Raw genomic sequence first — 25,240 nt, 5'->3', positions numbered from 1 at the left:
AGTTATCTATTTTATACATTAGTGTATATATGTCAATCCCAATCTCTCAATTCATCCCACCACCACCTCCTCCCCACGCCGCCCCAGCTTTCCCCCATGGAGTCCATATGTTTGTTCTCTGCATCTGTGTCTCTATTTCTGCCTTGCAAACCAGTTCATCTGTACCATTTTTCTAGATTCCACATATATACGTTAATAAACGGTATTTGTTTTTCTCTTTCTGATGTACTTCACTCTGTATGACAGTCTCTTGGTCCATGCATGTCTCTACAAATGACCCAATTTCGTTCCTTTTTATGACTGAGTAATATTCCATTGTATACATGTGCCTTATCTTCTTTATCCATTTGTCTGTCGATGGGCATTTAGGTTGCTTCCATGATCTGACTATTGTAAATAGTGCTGCAGTGAACATTGGGGTGCATGTGTCCTTTTGAATTATGGTTTTCTCTGGGTATATGCCCAGTAGTGGGATTGCTGGTTCGTATGGTAATTTATTTTTAGGTTTTTAAGAAACATCCATACTGTTCTCCATAGTGGCTTTATCAATTTACATTCTCACCAACAGTGCAAGAGGGTTCCCATTTCTCCACACCCTCTCCAGCAGTTGTTGTTTGTAGATTTTCTCATGATGCCCATTCTAGCTGGTGTGAGGTGATACCTCATTGTAGTTTTAATTTGCATTCCTCTAATAATTAGTGATGTTGAGAAGATTTTCATGTGCCTCTTGGCCATCTGTACGTCTTCTTTGGAGAAATGTCTATTTACATCTTCTGCCCATTTTCTGACTGGGTTGTTTGGTTTTTTGATATTGAGCTGCACGAGCTGTTTATATATTTTGGAGATTAATCCTTTGTCCGTTGATTCATTTGCAAATATTTTCTCCCATTCTGAGGGCTGTCTTTTCATCTTGTTTATAGTTTCCTTTGCTGTGCAAAAGCTTTGAAGTTTCATTAGGTCCCATTTGTTTATTTTTGTTTTTATTTCCATTACTCTAAGAGGTGGGTCAAAAAAGATCTTGCTGTGATTTATGTCAAAGAGTGTTCTTCCTATGTTTTCCTCTAAGAGTTTTCTAGTGTCTGGTCTTACATTTAGGTCTTTAATCCATTTGAGTTTATTTTTGTGTAAGGTGTTAGGGAATGTTCTAATTTCATTCTTTTACATGTAACTGTCCAGTTTTCCCAGCACCACTTATTGAAGAGACTGTATTTTTTCCATTGTATATTCTTGCCTCCTTTGTCATAGATTAGTTGACCATAGGTGCATGGGTTTATCTCTGGTCTTTCTATCCTGTTCCATTGATCTATATTTCTGTTTTTGTGCCAGTACCATATTTTCTTGATTACTGTAGATTTGTAGTATAGTCTGAAGTCAGGGAGTCTGATTCCTCCAGCTCTGTTTTTTCCCATCAACATTGCTTTCGCTATTAGGGGTCTTTTGTGTCTCCATACAAATTTTAAGATTTTTTTTTCTAGTTCTGTAAAAAAATGCCATTGGTAATTTGACAGGGATTGCACTGAATCTGTAGATTTCTTTGGATAGTCATTTTCACAATATTGATTCTTCCAATCCAAGAACATGGTATATCTCTCCATCTGTTTGTGTCATCTTTGATTTCTATCATCAGTGTCTTATAGTTTTCTGAGTACAGGTCGTTTACCTCCTTAGGTAAGTTTATTCCTAGGTATTTTGTTCTTTTTGTTGCAGTGGTGAATGGAATTGTTGCCTTAATTTCTCATTCTGATCTTTCGTTGTTAGTGTATAGGAACGTAAGAGATTTCTGTGCATTAATTTTGTATCCTGCAACTTTACCAAATTCATTGATTAGCTCTAGTAGTTTTTTAGTGGCATCTTTAGGATTCTCTATGTATAGTATCATGTCATCTGCAAACAGTGACAGTTTTACTTCTTCTTTTCCAATTTGTATTCCTTTCATTTCTTTTTCTTCTCTGATTGCTGTGGCCAGGACTTCCAAAACTATGTTGAATAACAGTGGCGAGAGTGGACATTCTTGTTTTGTTCCTGATCTTAGAGGAAATGCTTTCAGTTTTTCACCATTGAGAATGATGTTTGCTGTGGGTTTGTCATATATGGCCTTTATTATGTTGAGATAGGTTCCCTCTATGGCCACTTTCTGGAGAGTTTTTATCATAAATGGGTGTTGAATTTTGTCAAAAGCTTTTTCCTCATCTATTGAGATGATCATATAGTTTTTCTTCTTCAATTTGTTAATATGGTGTATCACATTGATTGATTTGTGTATATTGAAGAATCCTGACATCCCTGGGATAAATCCCACTTGATCAAGGTGTATGAGCCTTTTAATGTGTTGTTGGATTTTGTTTGCTAGTATTTTGTTGAGGATTTTTGCATCTATATTCATCAGTGATATTGGTCTGTAATTTTCTTTTTTTGTAGTATCTTTGTCTGGTTTTGGTATCAGGGTGATGGTGGCCTCATAGAATGTGTTTGGGAGTGTTCCTTCCTCTGCAATTTTTTGGAAGAGTTTGAGAAGGAAGGGTGTTATCTCTTCTCTAAATGTTTGATAGAATTCACCTGTGAAGTCATCTGGTCCTGGACTTTTGTTTGTTGGAAGATTTTTAACCACAGTTTCAATTTCATTACTTGTGATTGGTCTGTTCATATTTTCTGTTTCTTCCTGGTTCAGTCTTGGAAGGTTATACCTTTCTAAGAATTTGTCCATTTCTTCCAGGTTGTCCATTTTATTGGCATAGAGTTGCTTGTAGTAGTCTCTTAGGATGCTTTGTATTTCTGCGGTGTCTGTTGTAACTTCTCCTTTTTCCTTTCTAATTTTATTGATTTGAGTCCTCTCCCTCTTTTTCTTGATGAGTCTGGCTAATGACTTATCAATTTTGTTTATCTTCTCAAAGAACTAGCTTTTAGTTTTATTGATCTTTGCTATTGTTTTCTTTGTTTCTATTTCATTTATTTCCACTCTGATCTTTATGATTTCTTTCCTTCTGCTCACTTTGGGGTTTGTTTGTTCTTCTTTTTCTAGTTCCTTTAGGTGTAAGCTTAGATTGTTTACTTGAGATTTTTCTTGTTTCTTTCGGTAGGCTTGTATAGCTATAAACTTCCCTCTTAGAACTGCTTTTGCTGCATCCCATAGGTTTTGGGTCGTCGTGTTTTCGTTGTCATTTGTCTCTAGGTATTTTTTTATTTCCTCTTTGATTTCTTCAGTGACCTCTTGGTTATTTAGTAACGTATTGTTTAGCCTCCATGTGTTTGTGCTTTTCACGTTTTTTTCCCTGTAATTCATTTCTAATCTCAGAGTGTTGTGGTCAGAAAAGATGCTTGATATGATTTCAGTTTTCTTAAATTTACTGAGGCTTGATTTGTGACCTAAGATGTGATCTATCCTGGAGAATGTTCCATGCGCACTTGAGAAGAAAGTGTAATCTGCTGTTTTTGGATGGAATGTCCTATAAATATCAATTAAATCTTTCTTGTCTATTGTGTCATTTAAAGCTTCTGTTTCCTTATTTATTTTCATTTTGGATGATCTGTCCATTGGTGTAAGTGAGGTGTTAAAGTCCCCCACTATTATTGTGTTACTGTCGATTTCCTTTTTTATAGCTGTTAGCATTTGCCTTATGTATTGAGGTGCTCCTATGTTGGGTGCATATATATTTGTAATTGTTATATCTTCTTCTTGGATTGATCCCTTGATCATTATGTAGTGTCCTTCCTTGTCTCTAGTAATATTCTTTATTTTAAAGTCTATTTTATCTGATATGAGTATTGCTACTCCAGCTTTCTTTTGATTTCCATTTGCATGGAATATCTTTTTCCATCCCCTCACTTTCAGTCTGTATGTGTCCCTAGGTCTGAAGTGGGTCTCTTGTAGACAGCATATATATGGGTCTTGTTTTTGTATCCATTCAGCCAGTCTATGTCTTTTGGTTGGGGCATTTAATCCATTCACGTTTAAGGTAATTATCGATATGTATGTTCCTATGACCATTTTCTTAATTGTTTTGGGTTTGTTTTTGTAGGTCCTTTTCTTCTCTTGTGTTTCCCACTTAGAGAAGTTCCTTTAGCATTTGTTGTAGAGCTGGTTTGGTGGTGCTGAATTCTCAAAAGCTGTAAAGCTTTTGATTTCTCCATCGAAAGTGCATGAGATCCTTGCTGGGTAGAGTAATCTTGGTTGTATGTTCTTCCCTTTCATCACTTTAAATATATCGTGCCATTCTCTTCTGACTTGTAGAGTTTCTGCTGAGAAATCAGCTGTTAACCTTATGGGAGTTCCCTTGTATGTTATTTGTTGTTTTTCCCTTTGCTTTTAATAATTTTTCTTTGTCTTATTTTTTGTCGATTTGATTACTCTGTGTCTCGGCATGTTTCTCCTTGGGTTTATCCTGCCTGGGACTCTCTTCACTTCCTGGACTTGGGTGGCTATTTCCTTTCCCATGTTAGGGAAGTTTTCGACTATAATCTCTTCAAATATTTTCTTGTGTCCTTTCTCTCTCTCTTCTCCTTCTGGCACCCCTATAATGCGAATGTTGTTGCATTTAATGTTGTCCCAGAGGTCTCTTAGGCTGTCTTCATTTCTTTTCATTCTTTTTTCTTTATTCTGTTCCGCAGCAGTGAATACCATCATTCTGTCTTCCAGGTCACTTATCCGTTCTTCTGCCTCAGTTATTCTGCTACTGATTCCTTCTAGTGTATTTTTCATTCCAGTTATTGTATTGTTCATCTCTGTTTGTTTGTTCTTTAATTTTTCTTGGTCTTTGTTACACATTTCTTGCATCTTCTCGATCTTTGCCTCCATTCTTTTTCCGAGGTCCACTATCATTATTCTGAAATTTTTTTTCTGGAAGGTTGCCTATCTCCACTTCATTTAGTTATTTTTCTGGGGTTTAATCTTGTTCCTTCATCTGGTACATAGTCCTCTGCCTTTTCATTTTGTCTGTCTTTCTGTGAATGTGGTTTTTGTTCCACAGGCTGCAGGATTGTAGTTCTTCTTGCTTCTGCTATCTGTCCTCTGGTGGATGAGGCTATCTTAGAGGCCTGTGCAAGCTTCCTGATTGGAGGGACTGGTGGTGGGTAGAGCTGGGTGTTGCTCTGATGGGCAGAGCTTAGTAAAACTTTAATCTGCTTGTCTGCTGATGGGTGGGGCTAAGTTCCCTTACTGTTGGTTGTTTGGCCTGAGGCAACCCAGCACTGTAGCCTACAGGCTCTTTGGTGGGGCTAATGGCGGACTCAGGGAAGGTTCATGAAAAGAGTACTTCCCAGAACTTCTGCTGCCAGTGTCCTTGTCCTCAAGGTGAGACACAGCCACCTCCCGCCTCTGCAGGAGCCCCTTCAACACTAGCAGGTAGGTCTGGTTCAGTCTCCCATGGGGTCACTTCTCCTTCCCCTGGGTCCCGATGCACACACTACTTTTTGTGTGCCTTCCAAGAGTGGAGTCTCTTTTCCCCCAGTACTGTCAAAGTCCTGCAATCAAATCCTGCTAGCCTTCAAAGTCTGATTCTCTGGGAATTCCTCCTCCCATTGCCGGACCCCCAGGTTGGGAAGCCTGACGTGGGGCTACGAACCTTCACTCCAGTGGGTGGACTTCTGTGGTGTAATTGTTTTCTAGTTTGTGAGTCACCCACCCAGTGGTTATGAGTTTTGATTTTATCGTGACTGCACCCCTCCTACCATCTCATTGTGGCTTCTCCTTTGTCTTTGGGTGTGGGGTATCTTTTTTGGTAAGTTCCAGTGTTTTCCTGTTGATGATTGTTCAGCAGTTAGTTGTGATTTTGGTGCTCTTCTGGGCTGGTGCTGTTATAAGACTAGGAAGAGACACAGACCTTTATTGGCAATGAGTTTGGAGGGAGTGATCTCTAGCCTTACTTGGTTTTCTATGTGAGGAGCAGCAAGCATCTGGGGAGACACACTGACCAGGGATAGAGGCATTGTCCAAGGTTGTGAACCAGGAACAAGATTTATTTTAGCTAATACTCTGAGCACATGAACTTATCAGTCATGACTTCTAGGTTCATTAGCTCTGAAACAATGCTTTACAAGTCTGGCTGCATATACAATAACTGGGAGAATTTTCAAAATCACAGATTCCTGGATTCTGCCTACAGAGATTTTGATTTAGTAGTTCAGTGATGGAGCCCTGTAATACATATTTTTGACACAATATCTCAAACTCTCTGCTAAGTTTGGAATGTACTGGTTTTAGAATATTTCTCAGTAACCTAAAATGATGTCATAACGTGTGTTCAAACACATCAGACTTGTATCTAGAGAACACCAGTCCCTAGGAAATTCTGATTATTTAAACTTAGAGTTTATGAGGTTTTTTTAAATGAAGTTCTGCTATATAAAACATGCTTTTAAGAGGTTTATATAATGGCTTTGTACATGTCCTCTGGACATAGAATTTATAGCCTGAAATCCCAGTGACACTACTTACTAGCCATGCAATGTTGGGCAAATTATTTGACTCATTTTATTCATCTATAAATGGGATGATGATGATAATGCCCCAAGTCCTAGAACAAATCTGATTAACACCAACATAAAAAGAAATATAAAATCTGAATAGTCCCATAACTATTAAATTAATTGAATCCATAATTAAAAACTTTCCCACAGATTAAACTCCAGCTCAGGTGACTTCACTAGTTTATTCCAGAAAATAATAAGAAATAATGTCAATCTTACACAAACTCTTTCAGATTAAGGAAAAGGAGAGAATACTTTCCATTTTTTTTATGAAGTTTGCAAAACAGTTATAAACCCTGAGAAGCATATTACAAAAAAAAAGTTATTATTGGTCACTCTCAATCATTGTACAAAATAGTTAACATTAGCAGGCCTGAGATGCTATCCTTAGAAAGGCCTGCTTGCAAGGTTGGTGTTTGGCTGGCAGCTGGAAACTTGGATTTCAGGAGTAGTCCCATCATTCCCTGGCTGACAGGAGTGAATGTTGGACCTAAACTGTTTGTACAAACAACATGGTTAGTCTGGAAATCTGGAATTTTAGTATGTGCTAGGCAGAGTACCTATGGGACCAGTCCGGGATAAAAACCCTGGGCACTGAGGCTCTAATGAGCTTCCCTGGTGGACAACACTTCTTTTGTGTTGTCACAATGAAATGCTGGAGGAATTAAGCATGTCCTGTTTGACTCAACTGGGAGAAGACTCTTGAAACTTGTTCCTGGTTTAGTCCATTCTTCACCCCTTGTGCTTTTTCCCTTTGTTGAATTTGCTTTGTATCCTTTTGCTTGTATAACTAAATATTGAATCCTGTGAGTCCTTCTAGGAAGTCATAAAACCTGCAGGTACCCTTGGAGACCCCCAACAGATTCATGCCCTATAGCTTTAACCGAGTCAATAAGTCATGAAAAAGCAATAAAAGATATAAGAATTATTTGCATATGATCATGTGTGTAGAATTAAAAAAATAAGTTTAGCAAGGTTGCTAGGTACATCATCAAAATTTTTCAAATTGACAATGTTTCTGTATAACAGTAAAAGATTATAGGATAATCCAGTAGCATCAAATAGTATTAAGGATCCTAGAGTAAATCTAATAGATGTGTAAAACTCTTCACTGAAAAATATAAACTATTACTGAGAGATATTAAAGAAGGCCTAAATATTTCAATGGATGTGCCATATTCATGGATTAGAAGATTCAATATAATAAATATGAAAACTCTTTCCAAATTGATTTATACATTCAATGAAATGTCAATTAAAATTCAAATTATTTTTTAGTGGAAAGTGTCAAGCTGATTTTAAGATTTATATGGAAATGCCAAGGACCAAAATTAGCTAAGATTCCTTTGAAGAACAAGATAGGATGACTCATTTTATTCCATAGTGTCATGAATAAAAATATATGTATATGTATATATACAGATTGCATATATGTCTATGTATATATATATATATATATATATATATATATATATATATATACACACATATATTTTTATTTGTGACAATGATTTCATTATAGTGCAGCAGGGAAAGAATCGTCTTCTCAATTAATGTGCTGAGTCAATTGTTTATCCATATGGAAAACAATATCCTAGATCCCACAGAAATCATCCCAGATGAGTTATAGGCATAAATATGAAAAAGTAAAACAATAAATAATAAAGCTTCTAGAAGAGGACTATTCAGTAGAACTTCCTGTGATGACAGAAATATTCTATAACCGTGCTGGCCTTTACAGTAGCCACTAGACCTGTGTGCCTGTTGAACCCTTGAAATGTTGCTAGTGTGAATGAGAAACTGAATTTTTATTCCTTAAAAATTTTAGTTGATGTAAGTTTAAATTTAAATAGTCACATGTAGCTAGTGGCTACAGTAATGCACAGTGCAGTTATTGAGTATATTATAGGAGACTATCTTTATAACGTTGAAATGAGGAAAGATTTCTTAAAGAGGACAGCAAATGAGCAATTAAAAAGGGAAATATAATAAATTAGACTACATTAAAATTAATAATTTTTGTTCATGAAAATTAGACCATGAGATAATAGTACTGTCTTTCAGAATATTAAAATTCAAAACACTTAAAAAATACCAAGGGTTAGTGATGATGCAACAGGAATCTTCATACCCTGCTGGTAGGCATATAAGTTAGTTCAGCCACTTTGGGAAACAATTTGGTATTTGTGTCCTAAAGTTGAAGATATGTGTACCCTATAACTCAATCAGTATTCTCCCAACAGCAACATAAGCACATGTGCTCTAAATGACATGCCTAAGGATAGTCGAAGCAGTAATATTAGTTATAGCCCAAACCAAGAAAAAACCCAAATAACCATCATGAGTAAAACATATGTATAAATTATGGTAGGTTCATACAATGGAATTTTTTATAGTAATAAAAATGAATGAACTACAACCACACAAATAAACATAGATTAATTTTACAAATATAGAGCAAAAGAAGGGAGACTAAAGAGAGTATATAATGTCTTATTCCACTTACGTAACATTCAGAAACAGGCAAAACGGAACTGTGGGTTTAGAAGTCGGGATAGTAGTTGTCTTGGTTGAGGAGTGAAGAGTAGTGATTGGAAAGGGGCCTGAGGGAAACGTCTGGGCTGCTGGTGTTTTATTTCTTCACCTGGTAACTGGTTACATGGATATGTTTGCTTTGTGATGCTACATTGAGCTATGCAATTATGTTTCATATACTTTTCTGAATATATGCTTTACCTCCATAAAAATACAAATTAATGAACAAATTAGATAATAAAAAGTGAGCTGCAAAATAGACTAAATATAGGTATTAAGACACTTCATCTCAAATGTATAAAGAACATGCACTCGTTTCAGAAATAATATTATATCCTTGTGTTAATATCAGTGTCCACGTCCATGTTAGGTCAGGTTTTGGCTGATGGTGCAGGACCCACAGGTGGGCCAGCTCAGCTGGGCCGGAGAGAACAGTGTTGGCTTTCACACAGTGAGCACTGTGAGGCAGGCCAGCAGGTGGGTAGCTGGCATCTGGGAGGCCTGGCCGTGGTCTGAGGACAGATGTCCTGGCTGGTGGCTTAGGGCTCTCAAACTGGCAGCAGGCAGGCAGTGAGTGTCCAAGCCAGCAGGTGGTCGATGCAGGGAGGACTTACAGCAGGTAGTACTGACCAGGCCATGGTAATAGGGCTCAGGGATGGCTTGCATATCCTGAGAGGAATGGGAGGGAAGAGATGCGATTAAATTCCCAGAGGAATATGGTACAAGGCAGGAATCAGGAGGCAATTCAGTTCTTGAAAATAGGGTTCAATGTGGAGGTTTGGTCATTGAGTCTCAGAGCCTGGAGCTATTTTGAGTCTACAGGTGAGAGGCTGGGCAGCTTGGAGGCTAGGAGAGGGAACTTGGCTGATATACAATTTATAGTACCCAGGAAAGAAATAATAGAAACATAAAATGTTAGAACTGGAGGAGAACTTACAGATCACCAAATTCAACTCCCTCATTTTATAGGAAAGGAGACTAATATTATTGAATACCACCCATTAATTCCTTTTTATAAGCAAATCCATCTGATCCTCGTAACCATCATGTGAAATAATAGTATTTTCTTTATTTTACACCTGGGTCAGAGAAGTTAAGTAAATTCCTCTGTGTCAGACAGCACCGTTAGTGCTATTTCCACTTTGTCAACTAGCAAGTTATGGCAGAGTGGGGTCCAAAATTCAGCCCTCTTGACTTCTAGGGTTATTCTATTTCCAACATGATAGAAATGACTAATTTTATTTACATGGATTGACTGAAAAGGAGTGAATTAAAATTTCAATACCTCTCCTATCCCACTTGAGCTGAAAACATGGGTTGACTGATCATTTAAATGGGAAGCACTGGTTTCCTGTATTTGAGGGTTGTTGAAAATCTGATTTGTGCCCAAAATGGCCTCAAAGGCCTCAAATACAGAGGGATGCTTGAATGTATCATACTGTTTCTTTGGGTACCAGTTGAATTTTACATGTTCAGCCTTAGGTCAGGAAAACCAGAGCATGTAAAGCCAAAAAAAAAAAAAAAAGGAAAAACTCAAGTAGGAAACTCTAGCCAACTATTCTGAAGCTCTTTTTGGATGAGAAGTGAGGTGATGGACTGGGGGAGACTAATGACAGCCTTGCAGCCTACGATGATCACAGACCTATTAGCCCTGCGGTAGGAGTGGGGAAGACAATAGAAGCGCTCTGCTGGGATAGAGGAGGAGAAATTTCCAAAGCCACCTGAAAAGCGAAATAATTACAGAGAGTCACCTGAAATTTAGCCAGAAACATAGCATGGACCAGTCGCTTAACACCTTTATTCATCCTGTCTGAATTGCAGATAAAAGCTTTTTGTCTACCTACCTTATGGAGACACAAGAATACATGTAATTTTTGTTGTAAGATTCTTCCAACTATTTCACAGAAAACTTATCTAAAGACAATGTATTGTTATTACCTTTTCTTTCTGCTTTGTGTCTAGGGAGATTTTGAAAGATGCTACAAATGGATTAGGTGGGTCAGGGATAAAATGTACCCCATCCTCCAGGAGCTTGAAATCTGTAGACCACAGACCATTTTCTCCCCCAGCAGCTACATGTAGAAATGGAAATGAATACATATTAATATGTATATAATGTCAAGAGATGTCACTGCATTGTTATATTGTGTTAAAACCCTTGCATTAGCCCTGTGAGTTTTTATCCTGGAAGTTTCTTTTTCTTTGTGATGCCAAATACCTGAATTCCCCTGAACACCTGGAGATTTGGAAGATTCTGCTTAGTGTATTATAAAAAAACATATAGACATTCCATTTCAATCCAGTTTTGGAACAGGTGTCATAAATAAACAAAATGCCCCAGGGGTAAGAAACACGTGGTTCTCTCTGTCCAGATTTCATTTTCTCACGTGATAAAATGTACTTACATAGAGAAAAATGTTCACAACTGTGGTGTGAAAAAGAGACTGTGCCTGCTTGATGATGAACTCTTGATACCCAAACTAAGGTCTAGAGACAAGGTGGGGTGGTAGGAACTGTGGTTATTACTCACCATATGGAAACATGGGTCCAGTTTAGATATATTTTTCAATTTTTCAAGAAAATTTAGAAATTCCCAGTTTTAATGTGCAATATCCTCTTTTTTCAAACATTAGCAATACACTAAAAATCTTTTGAAATACTCTTTAGGGCAAATAAAACATACCTGTGTGTCAAATTCTGTTTACAGATCTCTGTTTACAGTCTTTGAGGTAAAATCTTGGTGAGAAATTTGGATTTTAGTAGCGTGCAATGGGAAACCATTGAATTGTTTTAATAGCACTGATACAGTCTTATTTATATTTCCAAAAGAACCTCCTGGCCACAGTGTGGAGAGTGGCTTCTAGGTGGGCAAGAGTAAAAGAAGGTCATGGCCTTCGTCCAAGTGAGAGTTGATGGGCCTTGGTATGTGGAGGTAGCAATGGGAGTAGATGAATTTGAGTTACAATCAATAGAAAAAAGAGGAATCATGGATGTCACATAGATTTGGGGCTGAAGCAGGGTAGATGGTGGTGCCATCTGCTGAGATGGTGAAGAGGGGAAAGGATTAAGTTCCAGGTAGGAGCAGAACTCAATTCTGGATAAGTTCTTCCTCTAGTTTCTTACACTGAATGCTTAGTTGACTTATTATTTCTTTTAAAATTGATAGCATTTCTGTTTGACCCTATCAAGATTGTCATTTTTATTTTTTGGTGGTTTTCCTTCAATGGTCTATCATAATTTTTATTTCCTTTATGATCCAAACTCGTTTAGGAGAATATTTTAAAATAGCTAAGTGGTTCTGGCTTTGTTATTGACTTCTTTTATTGCACTGTGGTTAGAAAATGGGATCTGTTCAAAATCTCCTTTTATAAATTAATCAAGATTTTCTTTGTATCTAGTGGAAAACTGGTTCTTTTGGAAAGAAGTACATATTTTATATCAAATTTATTTTACCAAGTCTTCAATATCTCAGAAGGCTAATTAGAGTTTCTTACCCAGATCTACTTCAAGAAAGAATTATTGTTCTATTTAAAGTAATGGTCGATTCTCTCTGTCAGTGAAAATAGCTACTACAAAATTAATCTCATGAGGTTATGTCATACCATTTTCAACATGTGAGTTTTCAAATGAATACAATGAACATTTCCTACAGAACTATTTACTTAAGATCCAACTTTGACAAAGGTGGGTTCATTTTGGACCTTGTCCAAAGAAGTTTGCCCTCTTCCAAGGGGTGGAAGCAACTGGAGGCTACAGTGTTACAGGGAGTCTTCAGGATACTCACATCTCAGGACTCTGTTCCCAGCCTTGCACCACCTGCTGGTTACAGAACGTGCTGCTCTTTCCATCACAGACGCTTCTTTCTCAAGTGTGTACTTATCGTGATGCCCTCAGCTGCTTGAATCTCCTCTTTCTTTCACAAACCCTCATTTCTGTGAGTTCTTTGATAGCATCTATGAAGTCCTGAATCTCATGCACATACGATTCTTGGAACTTCCCTTTCTAATGAAATACTTTGCAGCTGCTCTGCAATAGAGTGACAGTCCTGTTACTGCCACTTTTAATGGGTTCTTTTAACCTCTTTTCTTTTTAGTTAAGCAGATGAGCAGAGGAAACTCTTGCCAAACTCCTATTTCTCATTGTGTTCACCGTTTTTTTGTTTTTGTTTTTTTTTCTCTTCAGTTTTCTTTCCTCCTTAGGTTCCTATCTGAAACTACTTGGGAAAGTATAAAGTGTTTACTTCATAAGCATACTTAATACTTTATACTCATTATAATAAGATATTCAACAGTGAACCTGTTTGTTTATTCTATACTATTTTGGACTTCAGTTTACACATTTGTATATTCTCTCTGTGAATAGTTGAACTCAATTTTCAGTAGAAAGGGTCTAATGAAGTGCCTTATAGCAAAAGCTCATGTAAGAGAGATTCTGTCTCATGCAGTTTCTGAAATATCACTGAAGTGAAGGCTGTGCTCGAGGTGAGGCGAGGTAAAGAATTAAATTCAAATTCTTTCCCAAATGGTGACCAATATTTCTAGTGTATATTGAAAATAAAGTAGCTTACCGTTTATTAAGTAGGCTTGAATATATTATTATCAGAAAAAAATTATATGGGATTTAAATGTCAGCTCAGGAGGAGAGAGGCCTAGGTTAGGTTTCTCGCTTCCTCTGGTCCCCATTTAGCTGCAGTTTGCTTCTGAAAGAAGCAATCAGCAGTGGTTTACGATGCTCAGACATTTCTATGATGCACGCTCACTGAAAATCATTGATGTTTCTGCTTTAACTAGATTTAGCTACTTTGAGTTGAAAGCACTGTGCTGCCTGAAATCCCATTTTACTAAACCTGCCAGTGAGTAAAACCACTGAGTCCTTCAGGAAAATTCTACTGCACAGTTAGGGGGAAGCTGTTAATTACAGCTACAATCAACTCTAAAGCTCACCTTAAAGGTACAGGAATTCTGCCTACTGCAGCGGGTCTTTATATCCAGCCCATGTGGTGCCATTCAGGTGGTATCATGTGGCTTAGCCTCTTTTGATGGGTGTCCTGGGATCCTGTGATTTTTGTGTCCCCGCGAAAATGCTTTGCGAGCAAGACCATGAATCTTGCAGATATCTTTCTTTTCCATTACTGGGATTCTAGGCTTTTCCTATCTGCCCTCTCTCCCCTTCCCCTTTAGCAAAACAGCCAATTCTTACAAAATAATTCTAAGCCAGCCCCACACTCAATTATTTGTAAAACTGGCCCCTTTGCACAGAATATGTTACCTTGGGAACCAAGACAAATTGTAGACTTATGGATTATAAAGATTTTTTTTTACCTTAATGAAAATTTAATTTGTTATGAATGGTTCATCATAACATATGCCAAGAAGAGCGTGCCAGAAATAACAATCTGAAGGAACACACGGAATCTAACGCTTCCACACTTTTCCAAGAGTAAAAGAGATCATTGAAACAACGCATGTCAGATGCTATTACTGTCAAGTTGTTGAGGCCATCTGTTAAAAACCAAGATCAGGACCTGCTGCGTTCATTGAATTTGCAGTTCTGGAAAGGACAATGTCAAATGAAATTAAGTTGATTCTGTTAAGAGGAGAGTACCTGAGGGATTAAAACTTTTTTTTCAGAAAGATAAGCCCATGTGATTTGTGTAGATGTCTATACAAATACAACAGCCTTTAAGAAAAACCCACTCAAACCTGCATCATTATGCTATTCAGTTTTTGTAACACAAAATTGCAACAGTAGTTCATATATTTAGATACATATTTGAATGTATGCATGTAAAGATGAGGACTATGGATACATATCTGATAAAGTTGCACTGAGAAGACTTGGAGGCTTTCAGAATAGATTAAGGATGATTGTAAAAGAATATCTGATAGTTTATAAATGAAAAAAAATGTGCTGTTTCCTTTGATATTCTGATGAGGCCTGAAAGTGGAATTTAAGAGTGGTTTTAATGAGATGCTTACTCACTTTTCAGCCATTCTTGCTTTTATATTGAAATATCAAGCTGGTTTTATTAAACAATAACTATGTGGGCCTCCCTGTCTCTTAGAATGTTTCTTTGGGCAGTATTTCAAGTGTCCCTGCTAGCATTCCATTTGCCTGTATTCTATGCTTTTTTTCCCCCATTCTCCCCCAATACACCCTGCCCTCATACAAATAACGAAAGAATAAAAATTCTTTTTCTCATTCTATTTCTTAACTCTGATCAGGCTCTGTGGCTGGGGTCCTTTAGTAAAAGTTTAGTTGCCTAATGCATTAGTTCTTAATCAGTGGCTAAATGCATTACAGACAATCCTTCCATCTTAGTGTCTTCATCTATAAAGTGTTTGGAGTGGATTTAATGATCATTCATGTCCTTTTCATCTCTAGAAGCCCAAACTCCTAGGAGCAATGAAGTCCTGCCTATGTCTATAAAGTGATATAACATGCCCTATTTAAATTTTATCTTAGCAGATGTTGTAGGGTTAATAATACATAGCAAAATTGCCAAGAAAATATAAGACTTACAACAATAAAGTTTGACATAAATCTTCACTCACTGAAGATCAGGACATACTTTCTGAATAGTTCTCATTTTTTTCTTCTTTAAAAAAAAATCTTACTCCATGTTTCACCAAAAATTCATACATATGTATGTATGTATCCATGTATCTATGTATCTATCTATCTGTCAAATTTCTTTTAACATCATTAAATGACTTGGATGCATGAGACTTGTTTCTCACTTATTTTCTGTGTATGAGGGTCAGGGCTGTTCCCATGTTAGAATAAGCTCAGGGAATTTTTCCCAGTCTTCACTTGCATGGCAGCTGAGTATGAAGGCAAAAAAAAAAAGCAAGTTGGAGACTGAGATTAAATGGCTGTGGACCCAGATGGTTAGAACTATATGGCAACACCAAAGCAGTAGAGGAGGCTATGGGGGTGGGGAGAGGAGGTTCCCTATAAGGGTTCTGGATGGGGTTTCTGTTGCTGGAATTCATCATTTAGTATTCTCTTTCCTAGGGCTTCCAAAAGAGGGAGCACAGACACTAAGAACTGTATTTAAATAGAAAATAGTATCCGAGCAGTTGCCTGATGGTCCTGTCTAAAATGCTGCACCACAAGACTTAGGTTGGGAAACTTAAAAGCAGATTCCCAATTCCGTCTCACCTGATAGCTGACCTGCAGGGCAGACCCAGTCTGACTCAGCCGGCCACTAATTGGGAATTAATGTCTCTCATATCACTTTAGTGATCCTGACCATTTGTGCAATGGATCCAGGGTCTGCCTCAGGCTCTGACTCATCTGGAACATTTTATGCCTTAGTTGGGCTCTGGAGAATTCAGCTAGTAAGGGAGAGGACAGTGGTGGAAGCACAGGCAGAAGTTACCCCTGTGGGCAGAGCAGAGACACAAGGAGAAAGGCAGAAATGCCCCCAACCGCAGCAGTTCATATATAAATAGTAAAGATGGTGAATTTGGTTGATTGCTCAGTTTTTTGGTTCTACCTACAACTTTCAGGGAACCTGTTGCTTATTTTCCGTACTGTTTTTAGGATTTATCTTAATGAGATTACACTTGCTTACAAATGGATATTGGGGATCAAAATGATTTAAGCTTTGGGTTTTTTTACTTGTAATAAAGAGGAATCTGCTTATGCATTTGTATGGTCAGGCCACTCAAGATGGCTGTTCTCTTGCTCTCTGTACATCCCCTGCTTGACCAGGGCCTGCTTCATCTACACCTAACTCATAGGACTATCCAATCCTCTTAATCATAGGGCTTAATCAGTAACTGCCTACGTGCTAGCCCCCTGCCCAGGTACTGGTTTCCTTGGTAACTGATGAGTCAACCTGATGTCAATTCCCCCTGTAAATGGTAGCCTCCTTCTCCCGCTGAGAAGATTGTTGCTGTGTCCTGCCTGCTGTCTGCCGTATAGAGTGGGTGTTGCTCCAGGACTTTGCTTGCTTCTGACTTGTAAGATCCCTGTCCAATAAACCATTGATGTCTCTGTCACTCTCTCTGGGCTCTTTCTTCAGTTTCATGTCTGGGCAAGTACAAGGTTTGCAGGCCTGCAGGGTGCAGTCTAACAGTGTTTGATTGAAATTTCCTGTGAACTTATTTTATTCTAGTAACATTACAAGATGCTGATTCATTATGACTCTTCATAGATTAAGAGATGGTCCCTAACCCACTAGGAGAATTTCAACTGGTTTTTACATATATTTGATCAAATTTGATAAAAGATTGCCTACTTTGGACAAGGCTCTGTAGGGTACATAAAATTAATTTTTTTTTTTTTGCTTTTGAGGATCTTACAGTTTGATTTAAAAATGTTAATACTGTACTTATTGATTCTAAGATACACATTTTAACATTTCTAATATTGGGATTCTTCTTACAGTTGATGGCATGACATAGTGAATTGGCAGTATTTTAAATTTCTTAATGGTAAACAAAACTACATGTTTTACAGTTAATGGGTTCAGATTCAATGAGATATGGTCAGCATGAGAAACTTGGGCAAGGTTACCTGCCATCATACTTGATAAGCATATATGATTGTGGGTTAGGGAATAGGAATCTAGTTCTATTGGTTGATTCAGTTTCCAGTTTTCACCTGCTTCTCATTGTGTGCCATCTCACCAGCTGTATGTGATTCTAGGATTTAAAGTTACATCATTTGTCTTGTAAGATGCAAACCAATGATCTCATTTGGCACTCAGTAAACAGATATGTATCTCTTGCAGCTCTGGAGTGAACACTGGGTTTTCTAGAGTTATTGAAGGATAACACGAAGGCCTTCAACCATGTGGCAACTTTCTAAGAGATTTTCAAAGGTAAATATGACTACATATAATTTTGTCCATCATAATTGAAAGACCATGTGAGATATGTCTTCATTTTATACAATAAGGCAGGGTATGGTGTTTTTGGCATTGGTACAAGGATTATATGATGCCCAAGTTGTTTCCATGCATTTTTGTATTTGGAAAACATATTGAATGCCCTATTATAGGCAAGGTGCCCACCCAGTCTGGGAGAGTATAATAGAGAGAGGCCAAGGTATATCATTACGAGTTTTGCCTTCAAGGACTTATATGATATGATATATGATATGATGTAATATATGATATAATTATAGCAAAGTATAATGAGTGAATATTTGTAATGGTTGATATTATTAAATGATTCAATATTTTAAAATGTGTTTAGAACAGCATCTAGGACATTGTAAGTGCTACATGAAAGTGTTTGTTGAAAGAAAGAAAGATACCCAAAGAAAGGAAGCATAAACTATAGTATGGGGTAAGTGATCTAAGAATGGTACCCCAAAATGCTATGGAAATTCAAATAGATATGTTCCAGTTAGGGGTGATCATAGAACCAAGGGAATTTTTGAGCCAAGCTCGTAAAGAACAGTAGGATTCCAGTGGAGAGAATAAAAAAACACTCCTGATCCAAAGAGTGTCCGAGGAAAGTCCATGTCCACTAGCTTATTTATTACACTAGAGCAGGTTTAATTGCTGCGGGTAGGAACCAGGGGAGAGAGAAAGGCTGAAGATACAGGAGCCAAAAGGGAAGAGGTAAGAGGTGGTGAGATCCAGAGGCAAAGGGGTCAGTCTTAGATAAGAGACGTGACATTTATTCTGGAAGGAGAGGCAGATGAATTAATTTTGGGGGTACAGAGTTTGTGACTGATGGCTTCTATTTTCTCTTTGAAATAGGAAGGAGATAAGGTTTTCTGATGATTTGGAAGGGGATGGTGTGTGTGGTGGTGGAGTGGGTGAAGGTTGATTAGAGCCTTGAAGGCTTAGAATAGCCGCTCAGGGAGTGGGAGGGAAAATAGAACAAAAAAAAGGGAATAGAAAAGTCTTGCCCAGAAACACTGAAGGTCTGTTTGAGATTGAAAGTCATAACATAGCAGCAAGCTGTGCCGTGGTGTGATTCCCTCAGCATCCTTTAGCTGCTGAGGTGTACGAGCAGAGGAGTTGTCTTGGAAGCTGCAGCTCAATAGGGAAGAAAGTGAAGTCAAGAGGTGTCCAAAGAGAAGAAGGAAACTGAGGGGTCAGGAACTGGAGGGCTTAAAGAAGTCAATCATTAACATTGATGGGCATGAGGGAGCGGGCTGTATGCAAGTCTAGGAGGCTCTGTTTGCAGAATAGAGTATCAGAATCTTGGGTACTTAGGCTGAGTCAGGTCTCAGCAGTGGAAAAGGGGCTGTTGGATAATCACCCACACTGATACTGATTTATCTCGACTTTCATTGTCCTCAGTGGATCTCGAGAAATGATGGGGAGGTCAATAGATGAGGATAATAAGGAAGGCTATAAGGAGTGATGGGGGAATCAAACATACCTTGAAGAAGCAAAGGCACATTTTAAAAAAACCGAAGGTAGAAAGAGCTAAGATGACCTACAAGAAACAGTGGGAGAATGGAGAAGGCTGTCCAAATATTTTAGTCTTGAAGTACATGCACTGTAGGAGAATGAGCGTTTGAGAGGTATTTTTAGGGAAGAGACATGCCTTGAAGATTAGGTGGGTAGTGGTTCAGCATTCTGGATGACAGAATCAGACAAACCTGAGTCAAGTCCAGAAGATAGAGCTGTGTGACCCAGGGCAGCATCAATTTGCTAAGCCTCAGTGTTCTTATCTGTAAAATGGGAATAATAATAATACCTGGTTACTGCCTGGACTAAATGCTATGGTATTTCTCTCCTACTTCACAGATCTCTCATCCTCAGTTCCTTTCTGTTTTTTTTTTTCTTTTCTTGTTTCCCTGGGCTTTTAATGCTGGAGTGTCATAGGGCTCAGACCTTGTTCTGCTTTGTTTTCTCCCCTCCGCTCTCCTCAGCCAGCCTTATGGTTTTAAATACCCCCCATATGCTGATGACTCCTAAACTTTTATCTCTAATACAGACCTTTCTCTCAAACTTCAGACCCATATATCCACCTGCTTATTAGACATCTCATCAGATGGCTAATATACATCTCCCACAACTGTGACGTGTCCAGAACTGAAATCCTGAACTTCCCCTTTAAACCTGCTTCACCTACAGTTTTTTCCATCTTACTCATGGCAACTCTCTCCAGTTGCTAAGGTCAAAACCTTTGAAGTCAGCCCTGTTTCTCTCTCTCAAACCCTGCATCCACTAGTCCTTTGCCTTCAAAGACTGTCCTGAATCCAGCCACTTCTCACTACTTCTGCGGCTACCACCTTGATCTGAGTTCACCTCCTGCACTATTTCTATAATTGTCCTCTACAATCATTTCTCAATGGCTTGAGCTTGCTAGAGAGATCTTTAAAATTGTAAGTCAGGTCATAGCACTGTCCAGTGGATTCCATTTCTCTCAGAAAACTATGTCCTTACAAAAGCCTTCAAGGCTGTCTTCGATCATCCCTCCCCTCCCCTCCTGTCAACTCTTCCTTTTTTAAGCCACAGGCTAAGGCCTCTTTGCTCCTTGAACAGGTCACTTATGCTCTTCACTCTACAGCCTTTGTGCTAACCATTTTCTCTGCCTAGAATGTTCTTTCGTCAGGTGCCTTTTTGGCTAACTTCCTTACATTCAAATCTTTGTTCAAATCTTACCTTCTTGAAGAAGCCTGTGCTGTACTTAGAAATCAATGCACAATACCAACCTCCCTATGGTACTCCTAATCTAACACTGCTCTGCTTTTATTATCACCTCCTTACATACTATTTAATTTACTTATTATGATTATTCTTTATTGCTCATCTCCCTGTGAAATGAAAACTCCATTTCAGCATGATCTTTATCTGCTTTCATCACTAATGGATACTAAGAACCTAACATGGTGCTTGGCAAGTGGTGGGTACTCAGTAAATATTTGTTCTGTGAATAAAACAATGAATAAATGAATGACTATAAAGCCCTCTCTATATACTGGACATTATGCTAAGTACTCCATTAATGCTACCTGTTATTATTGTTGTTACTTTTTAGATGAGGCAGAGGAATGAAGAATACATTCTAGAAAGGTTTGAAAAAAAGGAAGAAGGATAAAGAGGAAGACTGTTAGTTTGACAAATAGGCTGGCGAGTAGATTATGACCTTAAAATAAACCCTGTCAGGCTATTGGTTTCTCTGTAAGAGCTCTCTGGAAGAAGTCACCTTTGGGAGAACATAGTTAGGAAATAATTTACCCAGGGATAATTATCACTAGCAGGAATGAGTCTTTTCCTACCCTGACTCACCCAATGGAGACTACTTATAAGTCATCATCTTGGTTAAGTGTTATTAATCTTTTGGCACAGAGCACAATGGTACACTTTATTGGAGGACACTCTTCACCAATGAGGTTTTAAAGCTCTTGGGGGAGCATTTGAATGGGAATAGAATTTGATAGCAGGATTGATTTAGGAGTCGTTCACATTTTCCTTCCTTTCTCTTTTCTTTTCTTTTTTTTTACATCTTGAATGTTTGGGCAATTAGTGAGCGTAAGAGAGAATTGCACAATTTTAGTTCAGAGAATATGGGATTTTCTGATTACTTTTGAGCTTTTATGCCTTTTGAATTTTGATACTTCATTCTTGTACTGCCCATTGATTTAAATATTGAAATGATTATTGCTTTGTTGGACCTGGAAGTTTTATGATACACCCAGGGATATAGGCACACTTTTTTTTCTAAAATTAACCTTTTATATGACTGACATAATTCATATTCATCATAGACAATATTGGAAATGCAGAAAAGGTTCAAAGAAGAAAAACTAGCCCTTGTCCCTTCACCAGAGATAGCCACTGTTAGCCTACTGCTGTATCGTACATGTTCTATCTTGAGTCATTTCAAAAGGTGGATATATTTCCCTTGGAATTTGTTCATTAGGCATCAAAACCACCTTGCTGTCTCAAGGTAGTGATTCGTAATCTTTTCTTGCATTATGGACTCTTCTGAGAATCTAATAAAAGCTATAGATTCCCTTCCCTTGAATCTTCATATGGTCATGCACAGAAATTTTGCATATTGTCAGAGGTTTTATGGACAATCTGAATCCACTAGTAATCTGTGGATTCTAGGTTAAAATCCTTGATATAAGACATAAGCCCCTTTAAAAAATTTTAAAATCTGCTAAATGGTGAAAAATTAAAATGCTTTCCTATAATGCTCACACTTGTTCAGATATAACCATAATGAACATCTGTTGCTTTTATCTGCCTAGCACCCATTTTATCCCTCTCTTCTGGTAACACTGTTCAATCACCTAGTCACAAGGATGGGCATATGACCCAGGTTGCATCAAGAAGAATATCTGACTTTAGAATAGCTAAAGTATAAATTGAAATTAAACAGACATTTTACCAAATATGTAAAAATCTGTGTATCTAAATGTTTCTTTTCCGCTGTAATTACTTTGGGAGATTTCATTTCAATTATATTGTCATGGTTCAAAATATTTTTGAGTTTATTTCCTGGAATTGCCTTTAAAGCAAATTTTTGAGCAATATGAGCAAGTCACATCATGAAAACTTTTGGTTGAAAGTTACAGAACACCCCCTCTTCAAATGAATTAAGTAAAAAACGGATTTACTGGTCCAGGTACCTGGAAACTTCAGGGGAAAGCTCTGTTTTCAAACACAGATGGACAAAGAAACTCAAATAATATCATCAGGATTTTTTTTTTTTTTTTTTTTTTTTTGTCTCCCTGTCCCTTGGGGCCTGCTTCCTTTGTGTTGGCTCCGTTCTCAGGCAGGCTTTTCCTGCGTGGTGGCAAAAGTGACTGCAGCATCCTTTCAGGCTAAAATCTATCAGAAGCAGAGAGCATCGTTTCTGGTAGCTCCTAGATTAAGTCCTGAGACTTAGACTGTATGCCCACAGTGAAACCACTTCTGAGGCCAAGGGAATGCACTGTGGCTTTTGGTTTCATTCTGGGGCATGTGCTTCCCCATGGAATCTTAGTTTTATCCAATATGCGTGGACCAAGAGTGGGGGAGGAGATTAAAAGTCAAAATAAGGGGCTATTGTTGGAAGAAGGGCAAAAGGATACTGCAAAATATTCATTCTACAGTCAATATGACTCTTTTAAAGTCACAATTTATTTGTGGCTCAAAACATCAACCTTCTTTACCAGATATGACACTAAATAACTGTTGATAACAGTAAAGGTAATTTACTACCATCAGAGGTATTCAGAAGAATGTGTTTCAGATTGTATCATTCATTCCAATGGAGGCAGAGGTTATACCTGGGAAAATACAGTTTACTCATAGGAGTTATCTCCTAATTTAAGTAAAACAGAAGGAATAAGAAATAAGACACATAAATCATAAAACAGCATAAAATAGCAGGTAAGCAAGTGTTGACTTTTAGCTTGCATTCTTAAAGGTCATCTCTTTAAAAGAGATTATGAAATTCTCAAGAGGGTCTGCAATATTGAATTATAGAACAAATGCCAACCTAGTAAGTGTATTATGTTTTGAAAAATGTGCTAAAATATGAATTCTTGTGAGTGTTCCTGTGGGTTCAAAAAATTATATGCTATCTGTGTTACTGGTTATAATGTTCTGTGTGATCAAGCTTATTGTGGGATTTGTACATTTTCTATTTGGCTTATTTTTGTCTGTTGATCTAGCAGTTTCTGAGATAAATGTGTTGAAATCTTCACCTACAATTGTTGATTTAGCTATTTTTTAGTGATTAAAAAAAATATATACATTTCAAGGCTACATACATATATATAGTCATGATTATCATATCTTATTGATGTAATATTCTTTTTACCAGTTTATGATGTTCCTCTTTTCCCTTGTAGTTTTCACCATAAGTTCTATAACCTGCTTTATTTCTTATGTTCCTGGTATATTTACCATTCTATTATTATTATTATTAGTTTTTAAAGAAAATTTATTCATTTTATTTATTTATTTTTGGCTGCGTTCTGTCTTTCGCTGTGCGCCGGCTTTCTCTAGTTGCGGTGAGCGGGGGCTACTCTTTGTTGCAGTGAGTGGGCTTCTCATTGCGGTGGCTTCTCTTGCTGTGGAGCATGGGCTCTATGCACGCCGGCTTCAGTAGTTGTGGCTCGCGGGCTGTAGAGCGCAGGCTCAGCAGTTGTGGCGCACGGGCTTAGTTGCTCCGCGGCATCCATTCTATTATTTTTATTTTTTATTTTTTAAAATTATTTATTTATTTATTTATTTATTTTTGGCTGTGTTGGGTCTTCGTTTCTGTGCGAGTGCTTTCTCCAGTTGCGGCAAGCGGGGGCCACTCTTCAACGCGGTGCGCGGGCCTCTCACTGTCGCGGCCTCTCTTGTTGCGGAGCACAGGCTCCAGACGCGCAGGCTCAGTAGTTGTGGCTCACGGGCCTAGTTGCTCCGCGGCATGTGGGATCTTCCCAGACCAGGGCTCGAACCTGTGTGCCCTGCATTGGCAGGCAGATTCTCAACCACTGCGCCACCAGGGAAGCCCCCATTCAATTATTATTGATATTTCTGTATACTTTCTTTACTTTTTTTTTTCCACTTTAATATTCACTCTGGGATTCTCTGTCTTTTGATTGAGTTTGATCCATTTATATTGTTACTTTTATTAAGACTTATTTCTGTAATCTTATTTTTTTTGCTTTCTATTTACAGTTCTTTTCACTTATTGTTTTTCCTTTTATATACTCCACTAGGTAGATGAAATTTTTTTCTTCTATTTTGAAAATATGCATTTTATTTTTATACTTGTGGTGTATACTTTTTTACTCCCAACTTAGTAAGATTTAAAATTGTGCTTATTTTTCCATATCAAACAATTAGAAAGCTTATCAATAGCTATGTTTTTTTCCACTGAACAAGACAAGAACCTTAGTACATTCTAACTTCTCTCATATCCCTCTGATAATCTTCCCTCAAGCTTCATTATACTATTAGTATTGTTTAGAATTTTAGTTTTAGGTTTTTATGCATATGCATTTATGGTTATCGCTTATTAGGTAAAAGTAAATTAAGTTTTGCCTCATCCTTACTTCTCACACCTTATTATTTCCCCCCAGATTCGTTACTTATTATGTTGGAGTATATTTTTTAAGAATTCTTTCAAAAAAAGTCTTTGTATAATAAAGTTTTATGACCTCTTAAGCCTGTGAATAACTTTATCTCACCATTACATTTAGGTAAGTGTTTAGCTGGATATAAGATCACGGATTCAAAACTCTTTTTCTTCAACATTCTGTAGATTTTTATAACAATATTTTCATGTATAAATGTTACTGTTGAGAAACTTGATATCCATTTGATTTTTCT

General features: G+C 37.6%; 2 long non-coding RNA genes across 2 annotated transcripts in view; one reads left to right on the top strand and one right to left on the bottom strand.

Annotated features, from left to right (window-relative positions):
• The window catches only part of LOC309640426, a 176,439-nt gene that overhangs the window by 14,421 nt on the left and 136,778 nt on the right, over window positions 1-25,240 (top strand). The window contains exon 2 of the long non-coding RNA XR_014252207.1: window positions 17,741-17,830. This is a non-coding gene — a long non-coding RNA (uncharacterized lncRNA). The remainder of the gene's footprint in view (window positions 1-17,740; window positions 17,831-25,240) is intronic.
• Window positions 1-25,240, bottom strand: part of LOC309640468 — a 163,571-nt gene that overhangs the window by 132,968 nt on the left and 5,363 nt on the right. The gene's annotated exons all lie outside the window — the stretch shown is intronic.

Source organism: Balaenoptera physalus (assembly GCF_965194825.1).
Source record: "Balaenoptera physalus genome assembly, chromosome: 13".
NCBI classification, from domain to species: domain Eukaryota; kingdom Metazoa; phylum Chordata; class Mammalia; order Artiodactyla; family Balaenopteridae; genus Balaenoptera; species Balaenoptera physalus.
Note: the sequence above shows the minus strand (reverse complement) of the source record. Positions and strands in the feature narration are given on the sequence as shown.